Source organism: Falco naumanni, chromosome 7, assembly GCF_017639655.2.
Source record: "Falco naumanni isolate bFalNau1 chromosome 7, bFalNau1.pat, whole genome shotgun sequence".
NCBI classification, from domain to species: Eukaryota; Metazoa; Chordata; class Aves; order Falconiformes; family Falconidae; genus Falco; species Falco naumanni.
Genome location: NC_054060.1, coordinates 40,436,891 through 40,450,591, shown reverse-complemented (window position 1 = coordinate 40,450,591; position 13,701 = coordinate 40,436,891). Strand labels below are relative to the sequence as shown.

General features: G+C 39.1%; 1 long non-coding RNA gene across 2 annotated transcripts in view; it reads left to right on the top strand.

Annotated features, from left to right (window-relative positions):
* Positions 1 to 13,701, top strand: part of LOC121091994 — a 161,912-nt gene that overhangs the window by 124,863 nt on the left and 23,348 nt on the right. For both annotated transcript variants that reach the window (XR_005829130.1, XR_005829129.1), the window contains one exon: positions 7,181 to 7,475. This is a non-coding gene — a long non-coding RNA (uncharacterized LOC121091994). The remainder of the gene's footprint in view (positions 1 to 7,180; positions 7,476 to 13,701) is intronic.

The window sequence follows — 13,701 nt, the reverse complement described above, 5'->3', positions numbered from 1 at the left end:
AGTAGGACTAATTTAGTCAGTGCCTGTCTAATCCTTCATGAGCATACTATTTTTTTTTTTTTTTTTGCCAGGTGAGTATATTGCCTGTTGAGAAGTAATGTGAATATTTATTCAGCAGTAATAACTGTTGCTGCTTGAGAGCTTTTTTTTTTTACCATGTGTGAACATGTTTATCTAGAAAAGGATTTCAGGGAGATGATCACCCTTGGGATTCAATGAATTCATGCGTTGCATGTCCTATCTTACTACACAGCTGTACAGCAAGATTACTGTTTTTCTAATGAGATTCCAGTTGGAACACAGACACTGCAAACACATCACCTTTCATAGAATAGTACCTGTCTTCTGGAGTGCTTTAATGTACACATGGAACTAGTCTATTTAAGCAGCATTAGAGGTGCAAGTCTGACTCTATTTGGTGCAAAAAGCTAAGCAGTTTTTGTCTGAGACTGTAGTAGTCACCTAATAACAGAAAGGCAAGCCCTCTTCCCATAGAAATCAAGGAGCATTTTGCTACCGAGGCCAGAGGAGTAGGATCAGACCACTTGTTTGACATGTAACTTGTGTTCAGTATTGATAACCCCCCCAAAAATAAAACTCTCACTGCATCTTGCTTATACAAAATGGTATTTTATGTCAAGATAACCCTTTTTAAAAGAATGAGATTATTTATTTGTGTTCCATTTTCGTGCTATGAAGTTTATTTCAAACCAGGTTTTCTTTTTCTAAAGGAAAAGGATATTTAGTGCATGTATTTTCTACAGTGAATTTGGCTTTGCTTGTAGCCAGGTAGTCACATTTTTTTGCATACATTTTGGATACAGCTATATTGAAATGTTGTTTTTAGTGTTAGGGTAATATAATGGAAGCACTGCTACGTTACTGGTATATAGCAAATTTAAACTGAAGCTGAGTCTGCAATGAAAAGTTGTTGCTGCGTACCTGTTGTTACTAGCTACACTGATGTGAATTAAGGATGATTTCATTGAAATCAGTGAATGTGGGAGGTTTACTTTTCTATAAATTAAATTGAATCAGATCCATTAAAATTTATTTCATAACTTGTGAAAGTATGAGAAAGCCCAACAGTTAGTAATCACAAGCTGTAACCTTTTATCATTCCTTAGTTAGTGGTTAAGTTATAGTAAAGCAGCATTTCTTTAAAAATAAAGAGAACAACAAATCTAAATGTTTTGCATTTTACTGGCTTTACTTACCATTGGTTGTACTATATTCTTACTGTTGCAAGTTTTTGACAACTATGATATCCTAGTTTGAGTTGCACTGATGGAAACTAAGTAAGAATGAGACCAGTTGCCATATAGAATATTGAAAATTATAATAATAATACTACATTTGAAGTATGTTAGACATAGTTTTAAGGTATGCTAAATACACTGCAGATAGATGGAAATATGTGTACATCCTCTGTCATGCTTTTGGATATTTTTTTGAATGCAAGTCTATTTCTTATGGTTAGATTTTTCCAATTAACTGCTGATGGTGACCTAGAAATGCACTCACTGAAGCTCAGACTCTCGTGCATGTATTATGGCATTTAAACAAAAAAGACAAGAAATCAGTTCAGTTGTTTGTATTGTAATTGAGACACAGGATATTGGAAGGTTAAACTTGAGAAACGTATCCAGAAAACTTCTTTTCAAATTATTTTCACAGGTTTTTAATTAAAATTTAGTTCATAATTGAATTATACCTCTTATTTCAAGCTTTCCATGATATCTTTGTATTTATGTTAGAATTACTGTATCCTTTACATACAGTGCTACTTTTAAAAATCTAATGCAGTTCTCAAATGACAACTACCAGAAAAGGTGCAGCTGGCAAGGAATGAAGTGGTCTCCATCAAGTATTAAAGCACGATTGCGATGAAGGCTAGTGTTTTCGTAAACAAGCTGTTTCATTTGTATCTGGAGGCCAGGTGATATTGTGGTGGGCAGCTGAGTGAACTGGGGAGGTTTCCCCTGTCACTCAGTTCAGAGCTCACCAGAGTGGCCCACTGCATTGCCCTGTGAGAAGGCATCTCCTGACAACAGTGGCTGCTGCAGTGGTCTGAGCACCCAAGGAGCAATGCTGGCACACCTCTGTTTCCAGATCCCTTATCTTTCCTGCTCCTGACACTTGCAGGGAGATTCCTGGGAGATTTTTCTGCTTCAGCTTCTTAAAACCTGACAGCCTGTACCCACATCTTCCGAGTCCCTAGGAGCCTCTGCTCTGCTTCAGGCCAGGGGACAGTAATCACCCAGCACAGCAAGGAGCCCATTTGCCCTCACTGCCCTCCCTCCCTGCAGCACAGGCATCCTAGCTGGAGAAAGGCACTGCTTCCCTAGCCTGGACCACCACTTCACACTTGCTGCAGCCCTCACTTGCCTTCTTCAAATGTTATCCTGCCACCCGGTCCTTTCCTACACCCTGGAGCATAACATATTGATAGATGGGACTTTTTTTCTTCCCATTTGTCTCCCTGGAGACTTTTTCTTTTATCAGGTCTTAGCAGCACACAGGAGCCAGTCTAAGATCTGAAATGGGTTTCTGCCCAACCAGTTGCCATGTCTTGCTGCATCTTCCAGTTATTTTGATGTCCAAGGTCTGGTAGTATGGCCCCTGTTTAGTTACAGGGCTTGAACAATGAGGGATGCTGCCTATTTGATTCTGCTGCAGTAGCCAACATGATTTTGGTGGGACAACAGTTGTACCATTCCCTCTGGGTATGAGGACTGACTGGGTCCTAGTTTGCTCTGGTCCTTAGGCTCACAGGACACTAATTTTCTCAAAGAGGATAATGCTGCTATTGAAGGGATAGAAAGGTGGTAAGAAAAAAGATAAATAGAAAATGGAATAGGAACAGAACACATCCATTACTCAGCCTTTTCAATGCATAATAAAATGTGTTTATATGACATTAAGTTCAAGCCTTGTGTAAGTGAAACAGAGATAGTGTACTTGCTTTCTGTAAGAAGCTGAATTTCATCTAAGCAGCTTTGCATTTTCTAAAAAAAAAGTTAAAAATTGCACAAACTCTGACACCTCCAAACTTCTCTTCTACAATTTCTTTTAATGATCTGATGGCTTCTTCTTACATGCCAGTTTGCCTTCACTTTGAAATGACCAGTTGTTGACTTGCTTCCTTTCTATGGTTGTTTTATTTTATTGCTTTGCCCTTCAACTGCACTTCCCTAGCACTTTTTATGATATTTGCTCCAATACAGAGAGCTTCAACACTGTTTGGTATTCTGCCTTGTAAAACTAAAGTACAAAAAAAGGCACATTACAATATTAATCATTAGTTATCACACTTTAAAAAGTGTACTGTTGAGGGTAAAAGCAGGCACCAGTGTTAACGTAACGGGATAAAAGTGGAAAAACCCCGACAAACTACCACTTAACATGTTGAAACAAATCTTCCTTTACTATGTGTGTGGTGAAATATGTTAATGTAGACTTCATAATTTCTTTGTAAGAATTTGGGAAATCTCTCCATCTCTCTTTGTTCCCTTAGTCTAACATTTATATGTTTATCAGGCTTTCATCACTCTCATGCACTTACACCCCCCTACTCTTTTCTCTGTCTATTTCTCTGTTTTTCATGTAATATATACCTGAGATCCTGTGCTAGCTTCCCTCTTTTATTTACCATTTCATAAATCATCATACAAATCCACAAGAAAAAGTAGTCTTTTTTTCTCTTATGCCCTTAAATTGAATCATCTTCTTCCACAGGTTGGAAGGACTCATTGACAGACACACACAACCTAGCTGTATTTAAACTCCTCCTTTCTGTCACCCCATTTCTTTCAGAAAAGGAAAAAGGAGTATTAAAACACTATTTAACCTTATTATCACAGCTAGATGAAGCAGTGCCCTTTTGTTTCCCTGTTCCTATGTTACGTGACTCACTTCCTAAGCCAGACACTGTCTCTTTGCTATATTTTACTTTTGTTTGCATTGATAATGTATGTATAAGGATGTACATTCCACACAGTTTTCTGTGTTTCTGACTTTTACGATCTTATGTGTGATAAACCATTCCCTAAAAAGTGACAGAAGAGTAAAGGCTCAAATAAGTTTTAATCTAGAGAAGGAAGAGCCTAAGAAGAGAAATAATTAATTTTATATACATAAAAGGTAGTTCCAATGAGGAGTGGAGGAGTTCTTTTCCTTGATCATTGTAAATAGGACAAGAAATAGTATGTTTAACTTCACAGCAATGGAGCTTAGAAATACCGTATTTAGTTACAGTAGCCAGGCACTGGAATAAATTGCCTTTTAAAAGCATGGCATCTCCAGAAAGTAGACTTGAAAGCACTGGTTAGAATGCCATTTCCCAGGACTAACATGTATGATGGATCCTGCTATGACACAGATGTGAGTTACCTCCCTTTCACCCTGCTTTTTGTCAGTCTTCAGCACTTTGTTGGAAGCAAGTAAACTTGTGGACTAAGGGAAGCAATGTCATATATGAGCAGCAACACACAAAAAAATACGTTCTTTGCATCAGCCACTGCTAGAGGAAACCTTGCTGGATTTATTCGTAACCAGGAACAAAGATGAGGTACTATGAGAGGTCGTCAAAAGAAATATCCAGAGAGTCAGAAGAAGAGGTAAAGGGAGAATGAATGATACCAAAATATTTACATGAATCATGACCATACAAATCAAGAACAGTCTATATTTATTATGTGTGGGTTTAGTGTGCTTTAGTATGGGTTTAGTATGTTAGACGACCTAAGGAGACACATTTTCATGGCATAAGTGAACTACAGGGTCTCTTCCTTAGAAATATCCTGCTTTACTCTGTTGTTGGTAGGAGGTTAAATGACTTTCATTTACTAAATCAATACTTAGATTCCCATATTTCTCTGTGTGCTGTACCTGGGGAATTAGGAATACCCAGTGTGTGCTCATATCAGAAGACATTTTGGAAGAACTGAATATGTTCTGCAATCTGTTTTATATAGCAGCTCTGCTAACCTGCTCTAGTGGTCCTTCCTGCACATTGAATATATGTGAAGCATCTGGCTTTGCTAAGAAAGTGAGGCTAAACTAGATCTTTTTTTATAAAGCATGAAAGCAGAGTATGGTAGGTGCTAAGCTACTGTCAGAAAAATTACTCTTTTGCTTAAGATAACCCGTCCGTTTTCCACAAAGACCTGGTGTTTGCCATTTAGCTAGTGCATACAAGCTATAGGTTGGAGTTTTTCAAGGGGAAAAATAGATAATTTTGTCTATGTGACTGCAAGCTAAGGCAGTTCTCAGGGCCTTGCCCTTTAACATGTCCTATTGCTATAACAGAAGAAAGAGCTGATCTAGCTCAGGTCTTTGACAGCAATCACACGTGAGCAGTTTGGCCAAGATCTGATATTGCACTTACTGCCAGGTCACATGGAGAGAAATCCTGAAGTCTTTTAATTTCTTACATCTTACCTGTGCAACAGAAAGACAGCTTAGTGTTAAACGAGTGCCATGGTCTGACTAAGGATTTATCCAAAACAAGAGCACAAGAGAAATGTCTTTTGGACAATGGTGTTTTGGAGATGTTTTTCATGCTCTAGAGCCACAGAAGTTGGTGGAGGCCCTGCCACAAATTGCAGTGGCCAGGCCCTGCTCAGGCTCTATCCACTTGGCATCAACCTTGCAGAAATCCCCTGTGTCGTTCCTATGGGGCCATCAAGAGAGATGCTCTGGGACAAGCCCCTTTGAGCCAGCTCCAGTTATTTAGTTATCTCATCTCTTTTATGGGCCAAGACTAACCAGTGCCATTGCTGCCTCTCTTCTATAAGGAACTTAAATAGAACATTGGTTAAAGTAATGATAAGGTTCTGTTAGAAAGCTCCATTTTGCAGTTTCTGACACAGACATCCAGGCAATTCTTCTGCCTGGTGGCTCTGGCTTACTGTGTGTCTTACAGAGTGTCTGCTCTGTCTGAAGAGCAACACGATAACCCACTATTGCAGGGATAGAGCTTAAATGGCCATAGGTCCAACTAGGAACTCACTTTTGAACCCGTGAGTTGACATAACCATGGGAGTTGCTTGTCATTTTAGTAACATCTTTGCAGTGTGCCTGGAGAACTAGAGGGTTAACCCAGCTTTGCTTTTCAGAAGGAAGCTGCACCACCCTGGTTCACCTACCTCTGCCATGCCCGGGTGGGTTTCCCACGGCTGCACCACCCCCCCTGTCCCAGCACCCCGCAGGGGCCGGGGGCTGCAGCGGTGCTGTTAGCAGGGACTGGGGCTGCTCGCCCGAGCTCTGCCAGAGCCGCGCAGGGTCGGGGAGCAACCCACCGCCTCTCCCTGCTGCATTAATGGGGGCTTTTTCCTTTTCCTGGCAAAGCTTCCCTGCGGGGCAGCTGAGGGCATCCTGGAGAGGGTGAGTGAGCCCCAGGAGGAGGCAGGCGGGGGAGACTGTCCCCTCTTCCTGCTGCTGTTGCCGAAGCAGTGCCGGAGCCCGAGCCGTCGATGTGGCTCCCCAGAGTTAGTTGCTCAGCAACCAGAATCAATTAATATGCTTTGCAGAAAGTGCAGGGGAAGCCCGAGCTGCTGTCAGCGAGAAGGCAGGAGGCTGAGGGTGACTCAGGATCCCACTCCCACCTGACACCCATTTGGTCCCACCCCATCCTCTCAAACCCCCCCATTAGCCACCGTTCTTTATCCTTTTCTGCTTTCCTACGATGACTTAGTGCATGTGGTCCTAAATCCTTCGGGCAAGGTATCTCCTTGCTCAAGAACTCTCCTGCTTCCAGTGTTTTGCTTTTAGATCTACTTTGTATTTTTGGGTTATTTGTCAAGCCTTTTCCAACACTTTTCTAGAAATTCTAATGTTCATATTCTTTGGGAAGGGAAAGGGATAGCTGATGTTTTTGTCAGATGATTTTAAAGCTTCCTTAGGATGAGAAGGGTTCTTTGGTAGTGCGCAGTTGAGCAGCAGTAATGAAAATGCATGATGTGTGAATTGGGAAAGTTTTTGCCTCTTCGTTTGTTACAAGTAATCAGCACTGCATATATGAGACCAAAGAGGTAGTACCGATTGTTGTGAAACACGTAGATAATAGAATAAATGAGGGGTTGTTGAGGGTTTTTTTCTTCTTTTCTGCATAGTAATTTCAGGGCTTTGGTAAGGTATTATTTTCTTTTTTTCTTTCTTTCTTTGATTTTCTTTGGAGTCCCTCTGATGACACCACGAATCTGGGAATGAAGAACTTCTCAGAGCTGATTGGAAATGGCATTGCAGAGCTGAAACTTAACTGGAGGAAATATATCTCCTGAAGAAGAAAATATAATGCACTGTAAGGATCTGACTTCTGGTGAAAAATTCAAGCCTAGAGAAAACTTGTCCGCTTTGTTAGGACGAATGGGTTGGACAATTTTCTTCAATTCCAAAGGATATCTGAATGCCATGCTGAGCTTAATCTCTGCAGCATGCTCTGTGCTTCTCATCTCTTCCTGATGCACTGCATGGTAAGGCCTTTTTCCTTCTTTTTAATAATAAACGTATTTCTTCTGTAGTGAGAGGTAAAAATAATAGCAATAATCAAATGAAAATTCAAAAAATGTAGAAATCTAATAAAAGAATGTTTGTTTGTATGGTTGTTTCCAGGAGCAAGTGTCCTGATTACTGCAGCAGCTTTGTAAGATCATTTCTGTCTTTCTCCCTTGCTTTGTGACAGTGTGTATGTGCGTGTGTGTGTTTGTGCACACCTGTGCTGTCATTTGCACTTGGACTGGAACATCAGTAGCTGTATTATACATATTTCCATGCTAGAGAGGATGTTTAAGAATTTGCTCTGACATTTCTTTCTCTCTTTTCCTCCCTCCATTCCCTTTCTTCTACCTCCTCTTTCTTTCGCTCTGTCTGTCTCTCCTGGGGTCATGGTGCTATACCTTCCCTGCACCTCAGTTGTGCACTGACCAATAGAAGGCAAAAGAAATCCTGTATCAACATAAGAATAGTTCTGAATAAATGCTAGTGGACTAAATAAAAGCTACAGAAGGGGTTTGAATGTCTGCAAGATCTGCAGGTACAAAAGATTTACTTTATTTTGTTTCCCATGGGAAACAAATATCAAATGCAGACTTGGATGCTGTGTTTTGCATGCAGTGGGAGGCAGATCCTTTTACACACATCAGAAAGCCAGAAAATGACCACTGTGAATTATGACAATGTTGCCCTTGATGACCCAAGTCATAAAATAAGCAAACCCTGTATGAGATGTTCTCATATCAAGTAATTTTTGTCGTGTATTAGCAGGGTGTTGAGAATTATTGTAAATGGCTTCAGTGGATGTTGCGAGATATTTTTCATTAACAGCTGTAGTAATGTGCTTTTATCTTCCTGAATGAAAGATGCTAGGAGAGTGCAAGATGATGTTCTCAACTAACTACCCGACTTACCAAAATTTAGGGTCGTTATCAGGAAATTGCCAAGCAGATCAGGAATTATATAGTGAGTGTAGTAAGATGGAACAACCAGTTAGTTTTCCAGAAAGCCTAGTTTACTTGGATCTGTGTTTCAGAAATCAGGGTAGAATTAGAAGATGAAAAGAGTGGTGATGTGAAATATATATATATTCTTATGCATTCTGATTGATCACGGAGTTTGGAAGAGGGAAAGTTGAATGCCTCTTTGAGGAGCAAACTATCGTTAGGGCCTGCCCCCACTTTGAGGGTAATCCCTCACAAATCCCACTGCTTTTGGAAGGGTTAGAAATGGACCAGAAGCAGGTTTGTGTGGTGGTTGCAACAGGCTGTCCAGCTGGGTATGGAGATGATGGGTTCCTGGCAGCAGGTTTTGACGGAGAGGGGGATGCAAAGAGCCAAAGCAAAAAGGCCAGGCCACGCCACGCCAGGATTCATGAACAAGAATCAGAGCTTAAATCCTATTAAAAAGATGGAATTTTGTAGTAGTTCCCAATACATGTCTCCTTTGTATGATGAAGAACTCCATAAGACAGTTTTTAGAGAAAGAATTCTAATGCAGCTTTTTCAAATCACTGCAGTAGGAGGAAGCCAAGATGATACAAACACTTTGCTGTAGTGTGACAAATTTTCAGTAGGATTCAAAGAAACCAGCCTTGATTTTAGGAGTAAAGATTCAAAATATGCATATATGTGTGTTGAAGCAGATTTTTTGTGTATTTTACCATCTAAAAATATGTGACTAGTATATGAACCAATAAGGAAAACTGAGGAACGACAACACAACCCATAAATGTTATCTTCCAGTCTTCACTGCTGAAAGAAGCTCTTACTTGCGGAAGCAGTCCCCTCAGCTCTTTTTGTGAACAAGGACTGTATCGTAAAATCAAGTTTCCCATTGCAAATCTCTCTCACATCAGCAGTTTTATTTCATTCAATGGGACAACTTGTATACAAGTGTCATGCTTTAACCCCAGCAGGCAACTAAGCCCCACACAGCTGCTCACTCACTCCCCTGAAGTGGAATGGGAGAAAGAATAGTAAAAGTGAGAAAATTCATGGGTTGAGATAAAAGCTATTTAATAGGTAAAGCAAAAACCCTGCATGCAAGCAAAGCTCTCCTGGTTTCAGCTACAATAGAGTTAATTTTCTTCTTAGTAGCTGGTGCAGTGCTGTGTTTTTGATTTGGTGTGAGAACAAGGAATTCATTCACCACTTCCCATGGGCAGGCAGGTGTTCAGCCATCTCTAAGGAAGCAGGGCTCCGTCGTGTGTAACAGTTACTTGGGATGACAAAATGCCATCGCTTTGAATGTCCTCCCTTCCTTCTTCTGCCAGCTTTATATGCTGAGTATGATGTTATATGGTATGGAATATACCTTTGGTCTGTTGGGGTCAACTGCCCCTGATGTGTCCCCCTCCCTACTTCTTATGCACTCCCAGCCTGCTCGCTGGTGGGGTGGTGTGAGAAGCAGAAAAGACCTTGACTCTCTGTAAGCACTACTAAGCAGTAAGGAAAACAGTGTTACCAACACTTTTTTCAGCACAAATCTAAAACATAGCCTCGTACAAGCTACTATGAAGAAAATTAACTCTGTCAGAGCCAAAAGCAGCACATTTTCTACCCCATATTCCATACCATTTACATCATGCTCACTATCCAATACAACCTCATTAACCACCACCACCACTTTTCCATCCTTTGATATAATGATATTGTTCCCATAGTCTATGGACCACCCCTGTAAAATGTCCAGAAATGTCCACAAAATGTCTACTGAGTTCATTTAGTCCATGACTTTGGGCTCCATCTGTTACAGTGGTCACTCAGGACAGGAGAGGTCAAAACCAACAAAATGAGTAAGAACTACTCATGTGAATAAATCATGAGAGGTTTTATAAGACCAGGCTCTTTGACTGTCATGGCAACGGATTTATTAGGCTTCAGGCATAATTTGTATTTCCCTTCTAAACAAAATAATTTTTCCTTTTACCCATGTGAATCCCTTTCCATTGTAATTAGGACAAGAAAAATAGGTTAATTAAATTCTTAAAGATCATGAAACTGTACAGGTACATTATTAGTGAAGAGTTATCACAGTATGCAAAAGTTTACTTTTATTAGTGGTCTCCAAATCTGAGTGAAGTGTATTCCTATTGGAATCATTCATTGCCTTATCTATTTTTGTGACAGTATTAAAATTGCTACTAGGTATTGTCAATTCTTCCAGCAACTAAAAAAAAAAAAAATCCTTTAAAATATCACTGAACTTACAAAAGTACTCAGTATTATTAGGTTCAAGGATATTTAACAAGCTCTCTGCTGTATTAAATATGTTCATTTTTTAGCTAATACATGTTTAGCTTTTTACTTGATCCAGGAACATATTTATCTTTAGGGTATAGAAGCACAATATGAAGTCATAATTAGAGTACGCTTCCTAGAGAATATAGATATGTATTGAAATAAGAAGCAAAAAATCATCAGGATTTCTTTTCCCTGTGCAATTTTGCGTACTTATAAATGTCTGTATTATTAGGATATATATTACATAACAAGTAATATTTCCTTCATTGTAATTTGTAAAGAAGGTTCCTTTTCAGAATAATGATCATAGGATTTTTTTTTTTTTTTACGCTAGGCTGTGCATTATGGAAGGAAGAAAAATATTAGAAAAAGCAAGCATAGCAACCTTTATAATGTATGTGATACACTAATGCAGCAATAGGTTTGTCTGTTTCTTTTATCCCTATAACAGCAACATATATGTAGTAAGAGGAGTGGATTATTTTCTAAAGAGCATGTGATTCTGAGAGAAGTTTTTGCATGACATAGGATGTTTGCTGCCTTTAGCAGACATTTTTGTCAGTTATTTACCGTGACTTAGAACTTTTTCTTTAGTGACATTTTTAATCATTGAAACATTTGAGCAGTGGCTGTATTTGGCTTTCTCTGTTAATTCTAAAGCAAGTACAATTAGTAATTTCCTTTGCGTTTAAGATACTATTCAATAAAGGCTTGATGCTGAAAACGCATGTATTTCATTTGAGTCCATTGAACTATCTTTAGAGAAACTCTGAGAATTAGAGTTTGAACCATCTGCATTATCAGGGCAGTTATACTGAACGGTAGAAATACTTCACACACTTGCAGCAACTCTTTCTAGTCAAGAAAAATGTACTTTAATAATCCAACACATAAGCAGTTCCTGTACTCAGAATGGCTGGAGCTGTCTTGATTCAAGACCCAGAAAAAACCTGATTTCTGAAAGGCCCACAGAAAAACCCAGAGCAAAACCAAATGAGTTGTTTAAACACAAATAGCCACAGGAAGAGTATTTATCTGACAAGAAATTTCAGTAAATCAGCATCTGTGTTTTTCATAAACCAGGGTAAAAATATTGAAGAAGCATAATGTTTTTTAAAAATTAAAAGCTCTAAAACCCCATATGTATGGAAATACTGATTCCAAAATGACATATTTCCTTTTAACATTTTTGACAGACTTTCATTTGTTACAAGAAATTATGCAGATACCTGTTTATATGTTTTTCTCAGTGCAAATTTGCAGCGCTATTTTTTTTTTCTCTTGACAGGGAAATATTTTGTTGTATATACTTTAACTAGATCTGTTATAGCTGTCCCAATATTTACTAGCTCTCACAGGTCAGTTTGTTAACTGAAGCTTTCTGAAGCATTATGCATTGTATAGCCCTGTATTACCGATACTGAACAACAGTTCTTACCAGGTCTATGGTAGATGTAAGCTCTGATTGCAATTCCCTTATTTAATTTTTCTTGTATCTCCAACAAAAAGCGGGCCTCCATTTTGCTGAGAGTTTTACAGATGCCAGAAGTACTTTCTACTACAGAAACCTTCAGGAGGTCTTCAAAAAGCATGCAAGCAAGGAGTAGAATTAATTGAGTATTAATATCCTTATTAAATAGATAAGGAACTGAGGAACAGAGAAACTGCCCAGAGCTATACTGGCAAGGGAAGAGTTCGGAATTGAACCCAAACATCCTTATTCTCAGTTCATCACTGTCCCTGCAAGGTTGCTCTTCATTTTGTTCATTTTTTTGCTTAATGACTTGCATTTTGATTTTTAAGTTAATACTAGTTGAAGTATCAAATGTGAAAGGGAATTATTGATGCTTACTTCCTTTCCAGTCTGACAGTTGTCCTAAAAATCCTTTCTTCTCTCCCGAACCATTCTGTTTTAATATAACTATTAATTATTTAATTGCTTTGCTACACAGGGGAGGTATATCCTAGATTAAACAGAAAATTACTAAATAGGAATATCCTAAATATGCCATACAGGTTCTAGGGGATGTATATGTGCATCTGTTTATGCTGTCAGGGTTTAGGGATAGCTGTGGGGCTATGTAATGGTTTTGAGGGCTCTTGGTAAATTAATCAAATTTCAGCATAGAAAAAAAAATCCAGGTAAAACATAAAAAACCCTGATGATTTGTTAGCTAGAATTGACACAGCTCACTGTGGATCCAGCACTTGTGCACAAAAAGATGACACAGAGAATATGGTACCTAACAGTGATTCTTATTTACCCCAGTACGCCTCCTCTGTCCAAGGTGATCTTTCAGCTTTTTACCCTCTTTATGAAAAAGGAGAAGGTGGTTTGTACAAAAAGTACTTTGCTGCTAAAATTACATCTGAAGGTAGGAAAAAACATCTGCCTTGGGATCTTAATACAAATCCATGGAAAATTTGTACATGTCAAGAAGGAAAAAAGCTTTTTGCAAATGTGCCAGTGTTTTGGAGAGTTCCGCAGCAGAATATCCCAGAAGCTTAAGGGGTATCTGCTTCACTCTGGTCTACTTATAGAGCTCCAAGTGTGATGCACCTCTGGATGCTGACAGGTACTGTACTTGCCCAATTACCATATTAATGTAAAAGATTATGAAAGTCTGATTAAAAGCCGTACTTCCACTGGAAACCTCATCTTAATTATGTTTCATTTCTGAGAACCGTTAATAAGAGAACTTAAAATGCACCCTACCGCATGCAACAAGTACACTTTTTTCTGACATGAACTTTCTACTGGCTTGCAATGAAAAGGATTAGAAAGGAATACCTTAGTCAAGGTATAATCCATTATAGTGAGCAATTAAATCACTTGCTTCAGAATACTGCTTTCCAATGCACAGGGCTCAGGACAGCCAGGAGGATCACTTGCACTCTATTTCCATCAGCAATGATGGTGCACAGGGTTGTTCCCAGCCTACCTCCGCTCTCTGTCCTAAAC